This window comes from Hetaerina americana, unplaced genomic scaffold, assembly GCF_022747635.1.
Source record: "Hetaerina americana unplaced genomic scaffold, ioHetAmer1.1.p SCAF_147, whole genome shotgun sequence".
NCBI classification, from domain to species: Eukaryota; Metazoa; Arthropoda; class Insecta; order Odonata; family Calopterygidae; genus Hetaerina; species Hetaerina americana.
In genome coordinates, this window is record NW_027286592.1 from 292,789 (window position 1) to 309,044 (window position 16,256).

The 16,256-nt window shown below is 38.0% G+C and overlaps 3 long non-coding RNA genes across 3 annotated transcripts; all 3 read right to left on the reverse strand.

Annotated features, from left to right (window-relative positions):
- Nucleotides 1-282: 282 nt before the first annotated feature.
- Nucleotides 283-5,431, reverse strand: LOC139686671 (uncharacterized). The gene is made up of 3 exons (XR_011700525.1): nucleotides 5,295-5,431; nucleotides 4,353-4,546; nucleotides 283-395 (listed from the first exon to the last, which is right to left on the reverse strand). It is a non-coding gene; the product is annotated as an uncharacterized lncRNA (long non-coding RNA).
- A 1,660-nt stretch (nucleotides 5,432-7,091) lies between these two features.
- LOC139686672 (uncharacterized) lies at nucleotides 7,092-10,744 on the reverse strand. The gene is made up of 2 exons (XR_011700526.1): nucleotides 7,788-10,744; nucleotides 7,092-7,651 (listed from the first exon to the last, which is right to left on the reverse strand). It is a non-coding gene; the product is annotated as an uncharacterized lncRNA (long non-coding RNA).
- A 25-nt stretch (nucleotides 10,745-10,769) lies between these two features.
- Nucleotides 10,770-15,918, reverse strand: LOC139686673 (uncharacterized). Its single transcript, XR_011700527.1, has 3 exons — nucleotides 15,782-15,918; nucleotides 14,840-15,033; nucleotides 10,770-10,882 (listed from the first exon to the last, which is right to left on the reverse strand). It is a non-coding gene; the product is annotated as an uncharacterized lncRNA (long non-coding RNA).
- Nucleotides 15,919-16,256: the final 338 nt, after the last annotated feature.

A 16,256-nucleotide genomic window follows, 5' to 3' on the forward strand; every position in this document is an offset into this window, starting at 1 on the left:
AGACGGTCTCCCCGAACGCTTATCGTCGTTTGTGTACCCCCTCCCCATGTTGAAGTTGCGACACCACCGCCGAACAGACGACTCGTCCATTACATTGTCTCCATACACCTCCTTTAATTGGCGATGAATATCACGTGGGCGAACGTTTCTTGCATTGAGGAATTTAATCACTGCCCTCACTTCACAACTGGTGGCGTTCTCAATTTTTTTAAACATTGTAAACAATCACAGAAACAACACAGGCAATGCTAGCGTCACGCAACTTGGCTCAGAAAAGGCAGACAAGCTACTGAAGCTATCTGACCTCGTCCAGCGGCTACTCGCGTCGTCAGCACTTCATGCGGCACGAACGGGTACTACTTTCCGGATGACCCTCGTATATCCATGGCCATAGTCTATAAAGTAAAGAGAAAAGGTTATCTGGAATACATTTCCTCCAAACATTCACACTTTGGGTCCTTGTAGACTTAATTGCACGAATGAAATCAATCATCCAGCGGCCATGGCCACCAAAAGTGTAAATGGAAGCAATTTTTGGAAAGATATATATATTTTATTCTCCATTCAAGTGACGTTGTAAGACTAATGCTATTCTCACTTTGCAGGGCATTCAAGAACAGCTGAGCTCACATGTGAAATGCAATGGGCCATCTGAAATGCATCACAGACACAGCAAATACCTAAACACATGTTGGTATCTGATTGGAAGAACAGTGACACAATGATTCTGAATTACTGAATACATGGGGGAATGTTGTACAAAGTAAAAACTATAATTCACAAAGGAAATAGGAATACATTGGGCACAATTACATACCAACGAACAATAAAACACTGAGCTCTGCAATTACATTAAGGGCAAGGCACTCAATTAACTTGTTTTCAATCGAATATATGTTTTTTAATTCAGTACAGGTAACTTTGATATATTAATAACATGGTACAAACTTTATAAAACTATTCTATATATAGAATCAGAATCATTTGTTTACTTTCTATTGATTAAATGATATCAAAATGTACCCAAACTTTATCCTACACCTTTTTATTTATAGGAATGATTGATTATAATCAATAGTCTACCGTGGTCATGAATAAAACCAATTCTTTGCCCTCCAATCGTGAGCCAACGAACAAAGTCACTCAGGAAAGAGCAAAGCCTTGAATTAAACCCATCATTTCACTCTTGGCAAACAGCAATAGTTCTTATTTATATAAAACCCCTCCTTCTTTAGCAACGTTCCATTTATATTATTATCAAAATGCGATTAAGGCATCATATGTTTCAGAAAATATGAATTGAATCTGCTGAACAATTCTGCAATCAATATTATGTAACGGAGGAAGGTCCTTATTTAGAATATATTAGAAAATAGTCCATCTATTTGTTAATTAGTCTGAACTACTTATCAACAGTAAGTAAACATTCTATGCATTTTAATTTGAAATACTTAATTTCCCTAATATGTAAGAGAATTACAAAACTATCAAAATACCTTTCCCGTCCCTTCTAACATACGTCCATTCTACATTACACACAAATAAACACTTCCTCCACTTGGATTTACAATTAAAAATGAGACCAAGGGCCCATTTCTTTCCTTTTAAGTCAGTCCTAAAAAAATATAACATCCACTTTCGCCCGATCTTTATTCTCAAGCATCGGATGTCAATTGAATCTCTTGAGAGCATTGCTCTGTTAATTAACAGTTTACAACATGTCATAATTATTTAAATAATGCCAATTTATCCTTCTCTGATAACTCTATGCAAACAATATTAGTACTCTTCATCAGATAAGAGATTAATCCATTGATAGGTCACTAAAGTCAGATTACTTCACACCATGTTTGTATCAAATGTCAAGACATTATCACAGCAGAGCACAGCTTATCTTTTTCTTTACATTAGAGGCTCCATTGGAATATTGCATTGCATGACAGTGTTTTGAATTAATGCACACAAGAAGTGCAGTGTACGTAACTTTACACAGGAGGAACAGCCGTCACTATCATTCGATTGGGAACTGTCTGTACAAAACCCTACGTACTTGGTCCCAAATTGACTCCCAGCGATTCTAATGCGTCTAGGCCGCTATTAAAACATTTGGATGGCCATAGAGGCCAAGTCAAACCAAAGACTTCTCTGCTGCAGTCCATAGAGGACTCGTTAAGAGATGCGAGGAGTGTGTTAGACCGAACTGGGTGGACAAGTGGATATGTTATATACATATCACATTCAGGAATTTACTTTTATCATTACAGCCTCTGTCCAGGGATGCGACTTATTCAATGAATCAACTTCCCATATATATTATTATAACAACTCAGGTTTGTCTATTTTTTCATTTATTAATTAGCTGATATTCATTTGAAACAATATGAAATTAATTATATGAGTGCATGATACGTGACATGTTTCCCAACTCCACCAAGTTCAGGAAATTCATCGTCTCTGTCCCTCCTTTCACTGAAACTCATCTTCAGATCAATGAATTTCAGATTGAGCACTTCCTGTTCGATAACCTTTATTGAGTTATCGACCTTCTTAATTTGCTCCTCAACAAACTCCAAGCAATCCTTAAATCTAGCATCGGTTTCAATTCCGATTTGAAACTTCTCCATCGCCTTGAAGAATTCGACCTTAGCGCACTCAAATTTTTCGTTGGCTAATTCAAAATTTTGTTTCCCTCTAAGCTCTTTTGCATCACTCATCAATTCCAGCCCTCTCTCTTGATACTCCAAGCCTTTATTGAAAAGCTCATTGCCTTCCTCTTTCCACAGCACAAGTCTTTCGTATCGTTTTAGACTTGGATCATCGGGACATATTCTTAAACCCTCCCTGACTTTGCACAAGACTCTCCCAAAGGTTTCCTTGGCCTCTTCCGATCTGTCGTTTTCCTCCACATCATTCTCGATATCCCAACCGGCTTTCCAAAGATCCCCAACTACAGATAAGATGTTTATAATAGTATCTGCTTTCTCCTTGTTCATTGCATGCAAGCTCTTCTCTTTTAAAATCTGAGAAATTTTGCATGCGGCCTCATATTTCTCAAGAGCTGCCTCGTACTGCCATTTAGCAAACAGCTCGTCTCACAAAGACATCATTCTCATCGCTTATACCTCACTCTTTGCCTCGCTTAGTCTGCTGCCGTATTTGTTCTTCATTTTGATCACTTGGGACTTTGCAAGAGCCGCCTGAAACTGTTCCAAATCCAACGCGTCCAACTCATTCTGTGCTTTGTTCAAGCTGGCCTCATATCCTTTCCTGTGAAATTCAACTCCAGATTTACAAAAGGCTTCTTGATATTTCCTCATGGCACTCTCATATTTGCCTTCGCTGTAATCCTCATCCCCTTCTCTTTCCAAACCGTTTGCATCTAGTTCGCATTGGCATTTCTCAGCATTCTGTGAAAATATCTCCTTATTTTTGTAGCTGGCGGTGCATTGTTCAAAGGCTTCATTGAATTTTATCATCGCTCCTCCATAATCACTAAAGGTTAAAAAGATGTCTCCCAAAGAATTCAACGTCTCTGCTAGATTATTCTTGGCATGGCCATAATTGCTGTCAATTGCTAATGCCTTCTCAAATAGTTCAACTGCCCTTGAATAATTACCTTGCATCCTGTAACAATTTCCTTCATTGAAGAGATAACGTTTTTCCAAATCTTTCCTATCACCAGTGCACATTGAAAAACTAGTGCGTTTCATATGCCTCTCTGTATTTCTCGGCGGCCTCCAAATACTTATTTTGTTTCAGAAGTTCATTCCCTTGCTCGTTCAGGTCTTCAGCCCATCTGATTCGGGCATTATGTTTTCCAGTAATAAATTCTGACATTTTGATATATCCACTGGTGCACGATATACAGGCTTGATTGAATTTCCTATAGGCTTCTTCATATTTCCCTTCTAACATCAACCAATAACCTTGACTACTCATGTTCTCAGCCTCACTATTTCTACTCCACATTTCATCAGCTTCATCAATAGATATCTCTTCGCCACTACTAGCATCAAAATAGTGCGTTTTTTCGCTAGTACAGAACTTCCCGTCATTTAATAAATGATCAAGATAGTAGAAGGCACCTGGAACGATGAGGAGTGCGGCGAATGCTTTCATTGTGTCTTTTATTTCGATACGATAATGAATTTTAACCACGCCGTACTCCGTACTACGCTCATAAGTCGTCAGTTCATGACCAATGGCTTGGCGTGGACTCATCCTTGATCTAATTGCATACTCGCTGTAGTAACTTATATGATTCATCTTCCTTCACACGTATTTCCAACTTCAAAGGAACCACTCAAATAATTCGGGTTTTCACAACTCACCGATCAAATTTGGGAACTTACCTAAAACCAAAGCACTGGGAATGGACGGATACAAGATATAAATATATGTGCCGCTTCCCAATTAACAGTCGCGAACCGAGTCAGCTTTTGCCGGTTATTATTCAAGGTCTCTCGTATCGCACCGCTATCACGAACCACGACTTATAAGCTGGGTGGTCTGATGTTCAGTAGAGTGACAATCACTATCACTTCGCCTAGTTGCCATTTGCATATGTAAAAGGAGAGAAATCATTATTAGTCTACATCGGCATGTGTCATCAGATTTTCTTACTTTCATTATTACTTAATACTTTATTCGTTTTGAGAAAATGATAGAACCATAAACTATACAAACATGCGATAACTAATACTACCAGAGCATGCCGAGATAGGTATTCTTAATGCACAATATAATTACAACGGAAATATTTGTAATATCCACAATAACCTTAATAATTTTGAAATTATAGATTCGCTTTGACCCTCGTGGTGTATTTACGGACGTGTGATCTTCATTGGTGAGTTTCTAGATTAATATCCTCATGATTTAGACGCTTAGAGATAAATAAACTAATACATTCATGGTTCCATACCTCATAAATAAAGGTTTGTAGGAATCGCGAGGTGGTAAATTATTAACAAGTGAGTGCATAGCTCTCTTTTGGTACAGAACATTTGTGTAACCAATGGGGAAACACACCATTACTCATCACCATACTTTTAATGACATTGAAAGAAGGCATGGTAGTGTTAAATGAAACTCATTTGAAATGAAACTGCAGAGCTTTCTTAAAATATAAACAGGATTAATAATATTCCATTTAAATTATTCCGAGGAATATTCTACAGCATATTGCCAATTTTGGCAGCGTCAACGTTTTGAGAGAACAAATTTCCTTCAACAGCGTCAAAGATAAAAATATTTAGTGTCTGGAGTAAAAGGTAGAATTTGTTTTGCATTACCTAATGAGACAATTCCTCGGTCAACTCTTTCAGACGTTTTCTATAGGACGAAGGAAGTGTCACGTCTTTAAAATACAGAGTTTTCCGCAAAATTTGCACAAAGAATGCCGTCTTGTTGCGTCGTTCCGTACGCCATAGATTCCACCATCACTGTTTGGTAAATGTGAGCATCGATATTCGCACCTGGGTGTTATTTGCGATACGTGGCGCGGACTATGAGAAAGTATTGCTTTGGAACTTGTATGTTTATATTTATTGTTTGCTTAATTATCGTTTCGTGAAGGAGACATGCTAACTTTGTTAAAATTAGTCGGCTCTCAAAAGTCTACAATTGATTCAAATAAAGGTGACATTCTATGTTTATGGTCTATGAGCGGGTCACATGCGAAAAAATATTTCCGTTACTGGACACTGTCAAAGCAAGAATTCCATATTTCAACCATTATATAATATGTTGAATATATATATATGTGGTTCTTGATAAATATTTATTCTTTTCAGGCGATTCTGTTTTGCCTGGCAGCGCGATTAGTTTGGCTTTCCGAGGGGAATACATTCTGCTCTTTCGCTTCATACGATGATTGTTTGTTCTTATTAAAATGATAATTTCATCCTTTCGTAAAAATATGTGAAGAATAAAGTAGACAATATACCATACCATGAGTTGTGTGTAGAATCGATTCTGATTAAAATGACTACTTGTTGAATAATATTATAAAAAATATGAACAAACCTAAATTATTATTCAACTTAATAAATGGCATCCCTGGACCGAGGGAATAATAATTAAATTAATATCTTGAAATATAATATACATATAATATTTCCACTTGTCCACAGAGTACACTCGGAGACATTCCTCCCATCTCTTTACGATTCCTCCTTTGACGGAAAAATTTAAATGCACACAATAACTACCCAACCAATTCATATTTATTTCATTTCGTATAAAAAATATAATATTATCACACCAGAAAATAAATACATAGTCACTCCGGCTAATTTAATTACAAAAGAAATAGGATATTACAAATTGTAGTACTACATGTCATGTAAATAATTTAATATTAAAACTATCAGTGCAGCATACATTACTTTGTACTTTAATCACAATTGTACAACCTGTTGCTGTTCATTTGACTTTAACAATAGTCAATTAATTTTGATATATAACAATATATAAAATAGTTGTAGATATTTAAATGATACATTTGTTATTTGTTTATTATATCATACATTTTATTAATAGTTGACGCAAAAAAGTATGAAAAATAATGTCATTTACTATACATAAAAAAATTAACAAATATATTTACTATATTTGAGAAAAATACAAATATAACCTTTCGATACTCAACAAATTTAGTCTTCTCCGCTAATTAATGTTCACTTACAAAAGTTGTAGTTGCAGAGGATATTTGTTATCGAATGGAAGAAACATTTCTTCAGCTGAAGAATGGCAATAGAGACAAGAGAAGCACTCGCGGTCAAAAGTCTCGGAATACTTTTACTCACGACTGAGGGCAATGAGGAGTTATCATTACACTATTACACCTGGAGGTTGTATTGCAACTTGGTCACAGTTAAATTAGCAGAGAGAAAAATGAATCAGCACAACAGTCAAAGGCAAGAAAGATATCTTGCATAAGCCTTTCAATAATTGTTGACGCAAGTTAAATTCCTTCGCTCTTATCTGTGAAAGAATTACACTACAATCAGTGCATCTGTTGAGAAGATGCACTCATTCTAATCAAAACCAACAATTTCAGATCCATACTAAAAGGAAAGAAAGACTCGTACCTTTCCAAAGATTTATTATATGGTACAACGCGTTTCACCGACTTGCGGCATCATCAGGTACAAATTTGCAAAACAGACAGAGCAAGCATATATACCCTCAGGACAGAGTGGTGGCGGGAAAGGTTGGAAGGATTTGAGAGGGGTGGGGGCTCGCAGGTGCGTTGATGGATTGTTTTGACCATTTCTAGAAAACCAGTTCCAAAAAACTCTATAGAGCTAGCCCGAAAATTGAAAGATATTGATGCCCCGGAAAAAGCGAGGCTAGTCTCCTTCGACATTAGCAATTTATTTACTTGCGTACCAATATCAGAAACTTTGCTTAGGGTGGAAGAACTACTCAAGGATTCCACCATTTGCGTGCCTTGTTTATGCCAGCAATGGTCTTGACTCCACTGCGGAGGTGTCTGTTGCATTTATGTTCCCCAGAGAACAAGCAAGGTCATCTTGGGTGAGATCCTATGACTGACAGATGTCAAATCTGTAACATTCTCTCCATGAGGATCCGCCCTATCGATTGGGGGCCAATGGCGGTGGCCTTGGTGCCAGGTGTGGTTCATCTGGAATGGAGTAAGTGATTATTAATGAAGACACATATGCAGACGATGGACAGTGTGCAGGGGCAACCCTGAGGGAGGCTCCCCTTGAAAGAGTCCGGAGAGACGAAATGAGGACCAGATGAGGAGGGTCACTTACTCTTTCCGTTCCAGGAAGATCAAGTAGAGTAGGTTGCTGCCCCTTTGCTCCGTCAATGAGATACTGGCACTGATGACTGGCCCTGTCCCATTCCAGCCTGGTGTACTCTAGGAGGCCCAGGAAGGTGACCTGGAGATCCAGCTGGAGCCATAACGAAAGCTCGCAGGGAGGGAAGCAGGAACGGAATGGTCGTCCAGGTTCACGCTGCGTGCTGGCTGTGTGTTCTTTTTGGACGAGAGAGAGTGCTCCTTGTCTCTTGCGTTGCGGTGTGCTCATTCCTCAAGGCATGTCTCCAGGAAGTGAATGCATTCAGACAGAGTGCACCGTGGGTATGGTGTGGACGTCTGGACGTAGACATAGATAGGATCAAGGGAGGGGAAGACTATAAGCAGAGTCCTCTCTTCCCCTCGCCTAATTGATACCTCAGGGATTTCAGGACTTGGACATTGAAGAGTGGAAGATCCTGAAGAGATACTGTATCTTTCACACCAGACTGGATGTACTATTAAAATGAATCAGGCATCCGTGAAGATGGTATGAAGGTTTGGTACTTGCAGGAGTTACAGCATTTTTGTCTGAGAGCTGGACCGCCATGTCTCTACACTCATTCAAGTTTGTCAGTGACATCCAAATTGCTTCTTTTGGAAATCTGACGTTTGAGTGGAAACCTGTGCCTATCATGTCCCTTTTGAAACACAGAAATTGATGAAGTTTGCAGGGATGAGCAGTCGTTCTTGGCTTTTAAGACAATCTGTCATTCTGGCAGAGGTCACTAAGAGTCGTGCATAGTCGGGATTATCAACCATTCCACACTTCTTGTCAAGAAGAATACTGCTCACAGATAGATTCCTCCTTTGGAGTAGATGGAGGATGATCACTTCGGTGGGTTGGAGTTGACACATTCAGTCACAGATATCACTCCATCCACTGCCAAGGGGATATATGCAACCATGAAATGGTAATTGGCAGAGGGATTTCAACAGGGCTATCAATCACAGGAAGTTCCAAACGTGAACTGTCCACAGAGTGACACTAACGACCCCTAATTGCATGGGAAAATGTTGGTGCTGGCTGATGGAATGGTACTAACCCTCACAGGAACAACACTGGCACGTTGTCAACTGTCCACCAAGAGTCTTCTCCGGAGATGGACCCAGAGGTAAAACTGACTTGGGAGAAGTCCAGGGCATTGCAGTCACAGGAAGCATTAAGTCTAGGAGTATTCATTGTAGAAGACTTTTCCTTTGTACTTTGACGTCACTCGTTCAAGGTTGAAAGGAAATTGGGAACTGGAAGATACATTAGATCTCCTAATGATGATTTCCAAGGGCATCTCAACTATCCCCTTCCAACCGATTCCATCAAAGCGTCTTTGCCTCCATTCCCTCTCCCTCTCTTCACTCCTCGACCCAACTCCAATCATAAATACAGTTTACTCATTGAGTTCCCCAGTCTTCACTCGACAAAGACACTCTTTGCTCAGACATACATTGAATCACAGTTATTATTACATTACATTCGCAACACACAATAGTTCAACGATGCTTTTTGGTACTTCACAAACACTATGAACAATATTATTGGCTTAATACATTCCGTGTGATAAATCTTGATTTTGTGACCAAGACTGAATACATTTCCAAGAAAACCAAAGCATTTCAAACATTTTATGCTTAAAAAAGTATATACCTAAGGTTATTACCTAAAAATATTTCGAGATTTATATTATTGATAAAATTTTTACATCCTGGGTAGACAATATTAGTGATTATTCACAAAATTAATCTCCTAATAAGCATATGACCCAGAGTATAAAGTTTCTATCAAGTTATTTCCATTTTTCAATTCACGTTTAGTTTCCAACAAATATCTTAAAGCATGTACAACAACAATATATATAAACATACAAATCTGAACATCAACATTGCAATTTAAAATTTCACTAATTTTAAGCCATATACCATATCATCGCAAAATTATAAAATAATTTAATAATTTTAAATGTAAACAAAGAGTCTCTGAAATACAAGTGTGCAGTGGGCCGTAAGAACACACTGTGTATAATGTGTTAGGCCTTAGGTCAGCACAGAATGCATTGGAATGTTAGGATTAATATCATAAAATTACAATTTCAAAAAAAAGCATAGGTTGTGGCGAGAGTAACTTTTGAAAGAGTCTTCCGCAATTATGGATTACAATGCAATGAAATCAAAGCGTAGAAATCATTTGCATTGATTGGGGTCATCGGAATAATTGGCCCATCTTTAGCAAGCGATAGGATTTCTACGCTTTGGAATCATTGCAATGTTTACACTTACAACTCGCACAATTTGTCTCAATTTGGACCAAAAGACAGATTGCATTTCATTCATTTGGTTTAAATTAAACATATTTTGGAATACAACGCTAACTGAATTTTATTAAAAATATAAATCTTTCAAGAAGACTCAATAGACACAAAGAATGTCTTTCCGTCACCATACTTTAAGTACGAGCCATACCCTTGGTTTTGTGCTCATCTGTAAGCTTGCGAGGGACCCATCTTGCACCAATTTTTTCATAATGCAGATGGTGTTTAACAATTTCATGAACAATTGTTCGAGAAACATTGGGAAAATGCTCACAGATGTCATCAATTGTGACGCGCCGATCGTTCCTCACGAATTCGTCAACTGAGCTCACCAGTTGGTCTGTAATGACAGACGGTCTCCCCGAACGCTTATCGTCGTGTGTGTACCCCCTCCCCATGTTGAAGTTGCGACACCACCGCCGAACAGACGACTCGTCCATTACATTGTCTCCATACACCTCCTTTAATTGGCGATGAATATCACGTGGGCGAACGTTTCTTGCATTGAGGAATTTAATCACTGCCCTCACTTCACAACTGGTGGCGTTCTCAATTTTTTTAAACATTGTAAACAATCACAGAAACAACACAGGCAATGCTAGCGTCACGCAACTTGGCTCAGAAAAGGCAGACAAGCTACTGAAGCTATCTGACCTCGTCCAGCGGCTACTCGCGTCGTCAGCACTTCATGCGGCACGAACGGGTACTACTTTCCGGATGACCCTCGTATATCCATGGCCATAGTCTATAAAGTAAAGAGAAAAGGTTATCTGGAATACATTTCCTCCAAACATTCACACTTTGGGTCCTTGTAGACTTAATTGCACGAATGAAATCAATCATCCAGCGGCCATGGCCACCAAAAGTGTAAATGGAAGCAATTTTTGGAAAGATATATATATTTTATTCTCCATTCAAGTGACGTTGTAAGACTAATGCTATTCTCACTTTGCAGGGCATTCAAGAACAGCTGAGCTCACATGTGAAATGCAATGGGCCATCTGAAATGCATCACAGACACAGCAAATACCTAAACACATGTTGGTATCTGATTGGAAGAACAGTGACACAATGATTCTGAATTACTGAATACATGGGGGAATGTTGTACAAAGTAAAAACTATAATTCACAAAGGAAATAGGAATACATTGGGCACAATTACATACCAACGAACAATAAAACACTGAGCTCTGCAATTACATTAAGGGCAAGGCACTCAATTAACTTGTTTTCAATCGAATATATGTTTTTTAATTCAGCACAGGTAACTTTGATATATTAATAACATGGTACAAACTTTATAAAACTATTCTATATATAGAATCAGAATCATTTGTTTACTTTCTATTGATTAAATGATATCAAAATGTACCCAAACTTTATCCTACACCTTTTTATTTATAGGAATGATTGATTATAATCAATAGTCTACCGTGGTCATGAATAAAACCAATTCTTTGCCCTCCAATCGTGAGCCAACGAACAAAGTCACTCAGGAAAGAGCAAAGCCTTGAATTAAACCCATCATTTCACTCTTGGCAAACAGCAATAGTTCTTATTTATATAAAACCCCTCCTTCTTTAGCAACGTTCCATTTATATTATTATCAAAATGCGATTAAGGCATCATATGTTTCAGAAAATATGAATTGAATCTGCTGAACAATTCTGCAATCAATATTATGTAACGGAGGAAGGTCCTTATTTAGAATATATTAGAAAATAGTCCATCTATTTGTTAATTAGTCTGAACTACTTATCAACAGTAAGTAAACATTCTATGCATTTTAATTTGAAATACTTAATTTCCCTAATATGTAAGAGAATTACAAAACTATCAAAATACCTTTCCCGTCCCTTCTAACATACGTCCATTCTACATTACACACAAATAAACACTTCCTCCACTTGGATTTACAATTAAAAATGAGACCAAGGGCCCATTTCTTTCCTTTTAAGTCAGTCCTAAAAAAATATAACATCCACTTTCGCCCGATCTTTATTCTCAAGCATCGGATGTCAATTGAATCTCTTGAGAGCATTGCTCTGTTAATTAACAGTTTACAACATGTCATAATTATTTAAATAATGCCAATTTATCCTTCTCTGATAACTCTATGCAAACAATATTAGTACTCTTCATCAGATAAGAGATTAATCCATTGATAGGTCACTAAAGTCAGATTACTTCACACCATGTTTGTATCAAATGTCAAGACATTATCACAGCAGAGCACAGCTTATCTTTTTCTTTACATTAGAGGCTCCATTGGAATATTGCATTGCATGACAGTGTTTTGAATTAATGCACACAAGAAGTGCAGTGTACGTAACTTTACACAGGAGGAACAGCCGTCACTATCATTCGATTGGGAACTGTCTGTACAAAACCCTACGTACTTGGTCCCAAATTGACTCCCAGCGATTCTAATGCGTCTAGGCCGCTATTAAAACATTTGGATGGCCATAGAGGCCAAGTCAAACCAAAGACTTCTCTGCTGCAGTCCATAGAGGACTCGTTAAGAGATGCGAGGAGTGTGTTAGACCGAACTGGGTGGACAAGTGGATATGTTATATACATATCACATTCAGGAATTTACTTTTATCATTACAGCCTCTGTCCAGGGATGCGACTTATTCAATGAATCAACTTCCCATATATATTATTATAACAACTCAGGTTTGTCTATTTTTTCATTTATTAATTAGCTGATATTCATTTGAAACAATATGAAATTAATTATATGAGTGCATGATACGTGACATGTTTCCCAACTCCACCAAGTTCAGGAAATTCATCGTCTCTGTCCCTCCTTTCACTGAAACTCATCTTCAGGTCAATGAATTTCAGATTGAGCACTTCCTGTTCGATAACCTTTATTGAGTTATCGACCTTCTTAATTTGCTCCTCAACAAACTCCAAGCAATCCTTAAATCTAGCATCGGTTTCAATTCCGATTTGAAACTTCTCCATCGCCTTGAAGAATTCGACCTTAGCGCACTCAAATTTTTCGTTGGCTAATTCAAAATTTTGTTTCCCTCTAAGCTCTTTTGCATCACTCATCAATTCCAGCCCTCTCTCTTGATACTCCAAGCCTTTATTGAAAAGCTCATTGCCTTCCTCTTTCCACAGCACAAGTCTTTCGTATCGTTTTAGACTTGGATCATCGGGACATATTCTTAAACCCTCCCTGACTTTGCACAAGACTCTCCCAAAGGTTTCCTTGGCCTCTTCCGATCTGTCGTTTTCCTCCACATCATTCTCGATATCCCAACCGGCTTTCCAAAGATCCCCAACTACAGATAAGATGTTTATAATAGTATCTGCTTTCTCCTTGTTCATTGCATGCAAGCTCTTCTCTTTTAAAATCTGAGAAATTTTGCATGCGGCCTCATATTTCTCAAGAGCTGCCTCGTACTGCCATTTAGCAAACAGCTCGTCTCACAAAGACATCATTCTCATCGCTTATACCTCACTCTTTGCCTCGCTTAGTCTGCTGCCGTATTTGTTCTTCATTTTGATCACTTGGGACTTTGCAAGAGCCGCCTGAAACTGTTCCAAATCCAACGCGTCCAACTCATTCTGTGCTTTGTTCAAGCTGGCCTCATATCCTTTCCTGTGAAATTCAACTCCAGATTTACAAAAGGCTTCTTGATATTTCCTCATGGCACTCTCATATTTGCCTTCGCTGTAATCCTCATCCCCTTCTCTTTCCAAACCGTTTGCATCTAGTTCGCATTGGCATTTCTCAGCATTCTGTGAAAATATCTCCTTATTTTTGTAGCTGGCGGTGCATTGTTCAAAGGCTTCATTGAATTTTATCATCGCTCCTCCATAATCACTAAAGGTTAAAAAGATGTCTCCCAAAGAATTCAACGTCTCTGCTAGATTATTCTTGGCATGGCCATAATTGCTGTCAATTGCTAATGCCTTCTCAAATAGTTCAACTGCCCTTGAATAATTACCTTGCATCCTGTAACAATTTCCTTCATTGAAGAGATAACGTTTTTCCAAATCTTTCCTATCACCAGTGCACATTGAAAAACTAGTGCGTTTCATATGCCTCTCTGTATTTCTCGGCGGCCTCCAAATACTTATTTTGTTTCAGAAGTTCATTCCCTTGCTCGTTCAGGTCTTCAGCCCATCTGATTCGGGCATTATGTTTTCCAGTAATAAATTCTGACATTTTGAAATATCCACTGGTGCACGATATACAGGCTTGATTGAATTTCCTATAGGCTTCTTCATATTTCCCTTCTAACATCAACCAATAACCTTGACTACTCATGTTCTCAGCCTCACTATTTCTACTCCACATTTCATCAGCTTCATCAATAGATATCTCTTCGCCACTACTAGCATCAAAATAGTGCGTTTTTTCGCTAGTACAGAACTTCCCGTCATTTAATAAATGATCAAGATAGTAGAAGGCACCTGGAACGATGAGGAGTGCGGCGAATGCTTTCATTGTGTCTTTTATTTCGATACGATAATGAATTTTAACCACGCCGTACTCCGTACTACGCTCATAAGTCGTCAGTTCATGACCAATGGCTTGGCGTGGACTCATCCTTGATCTAATTGCATACTCGCTGTAGTAACTTATATGATTCATCTTCCTTCACACGTATTTCCAACTTCAAAGGAACCACTCAAATAATTCGGGTTTTCACAACTCACCGATCAAATTTGGGAACTTACCTAAAACCAAAGCACTGGGAATGGACGGATACAAGATATAAATATATGTGCCGCTTCCCAATTAACAGTCGCGAACCGAGTCAGCTTTTGCCGGTTATTATTCAAGGTCTCTCGTATCGCACCGCTATCACGAACCACGACTTATAAGCTGGGTGGTCTGATGTTCAGTAGAGTGACAATCACTATCACTTCGCCTAGTTGCCATTTGCATATGTAAAAGGAGAGAAATCATTATTAGTCTACATCGGCATGTGTCATCAGATTTTCTTACTTTCATTATTACTTAATACTTTATTCGTTTTGAGAAAATGATAGAACCATAAACTATACAAACATGCGATAACTAATACTACCAGAGCATGCCGAGATAGGTATTCTTAATGCACAATATAATTACAACGGAAATAATTGTAATATCCACAATAACCTTAATAATTTTGAAATTATAGATTCGCTTTGACCCTCGTGGTGTATTTACGGACGTGTGATCTTCATTGGTGAGTTTCTAGATTAATATCCTCATGATTTAGACGCTTAGAGATAAATAAACTAATACATTCATGGTTCCATACCTCATAAATAAAGGTTTGTAGGAATCGCGAGGTGGTAAATTATTAACAAGTGAGTGAATAGCTCTCTTTTGGTACAGAACATTTGTGTAACCAATGGGGAAACACACCATTACTCATCACCATACTTTTAATGACATTGAAAGAAGGCATGGTAGTGTTAAATGAAACTCATTTGAAATGAAACTGCAGAGCTTTCTTAAAATATAAACAGGATTAATAATATTCCATTTAAATTATTCCGAGGAATATTCTACAGCATATTGCCAATTTTGGCAGCGTCAACGTTTTGAGAGAACAAATTTCCTTCAACAGCGTCAAAGATAAAAATATTTAGTGTCTGGAGTAAAAGGTAGAATTTGTTTTGCATTACCTAATGAGACAATTCCTCGGTCAACTCTTTCAGACGTTTTCTATAGGACGAAGGAAGTGTCACGTCTTTAAAATACAGAGTTTTCCGCAAAATTTGCACAAAGAATGCCGTCTTGTTGCGTCGTTCCGTACGCCATAGATTCCACCATCACTGTTTGGTAAATGTGAGCATCGATATTCGCACCTGGGTGTTATTTGCGATACGTGGCGCGGACTATGAGAAAGTATTGCTTTGGAACTTGTATGTTTATATTTATTGTTTGCTTAATTATCGTTTCGTGAAGGTGACATGCTAACTTTGTTAAAAATAGTCGGCTCTCAAAAGTCTACAATTGATTCAAATAAAGGTGACATTCTATGTTTATGGTCTATGAGCGGGTCACATGCGAAAAAATATTTCCGTTACTGGACACTGTCAAAGCAAGAATTCCATATTTCAACCATTATATAATATGTTGAATATATATATATATATG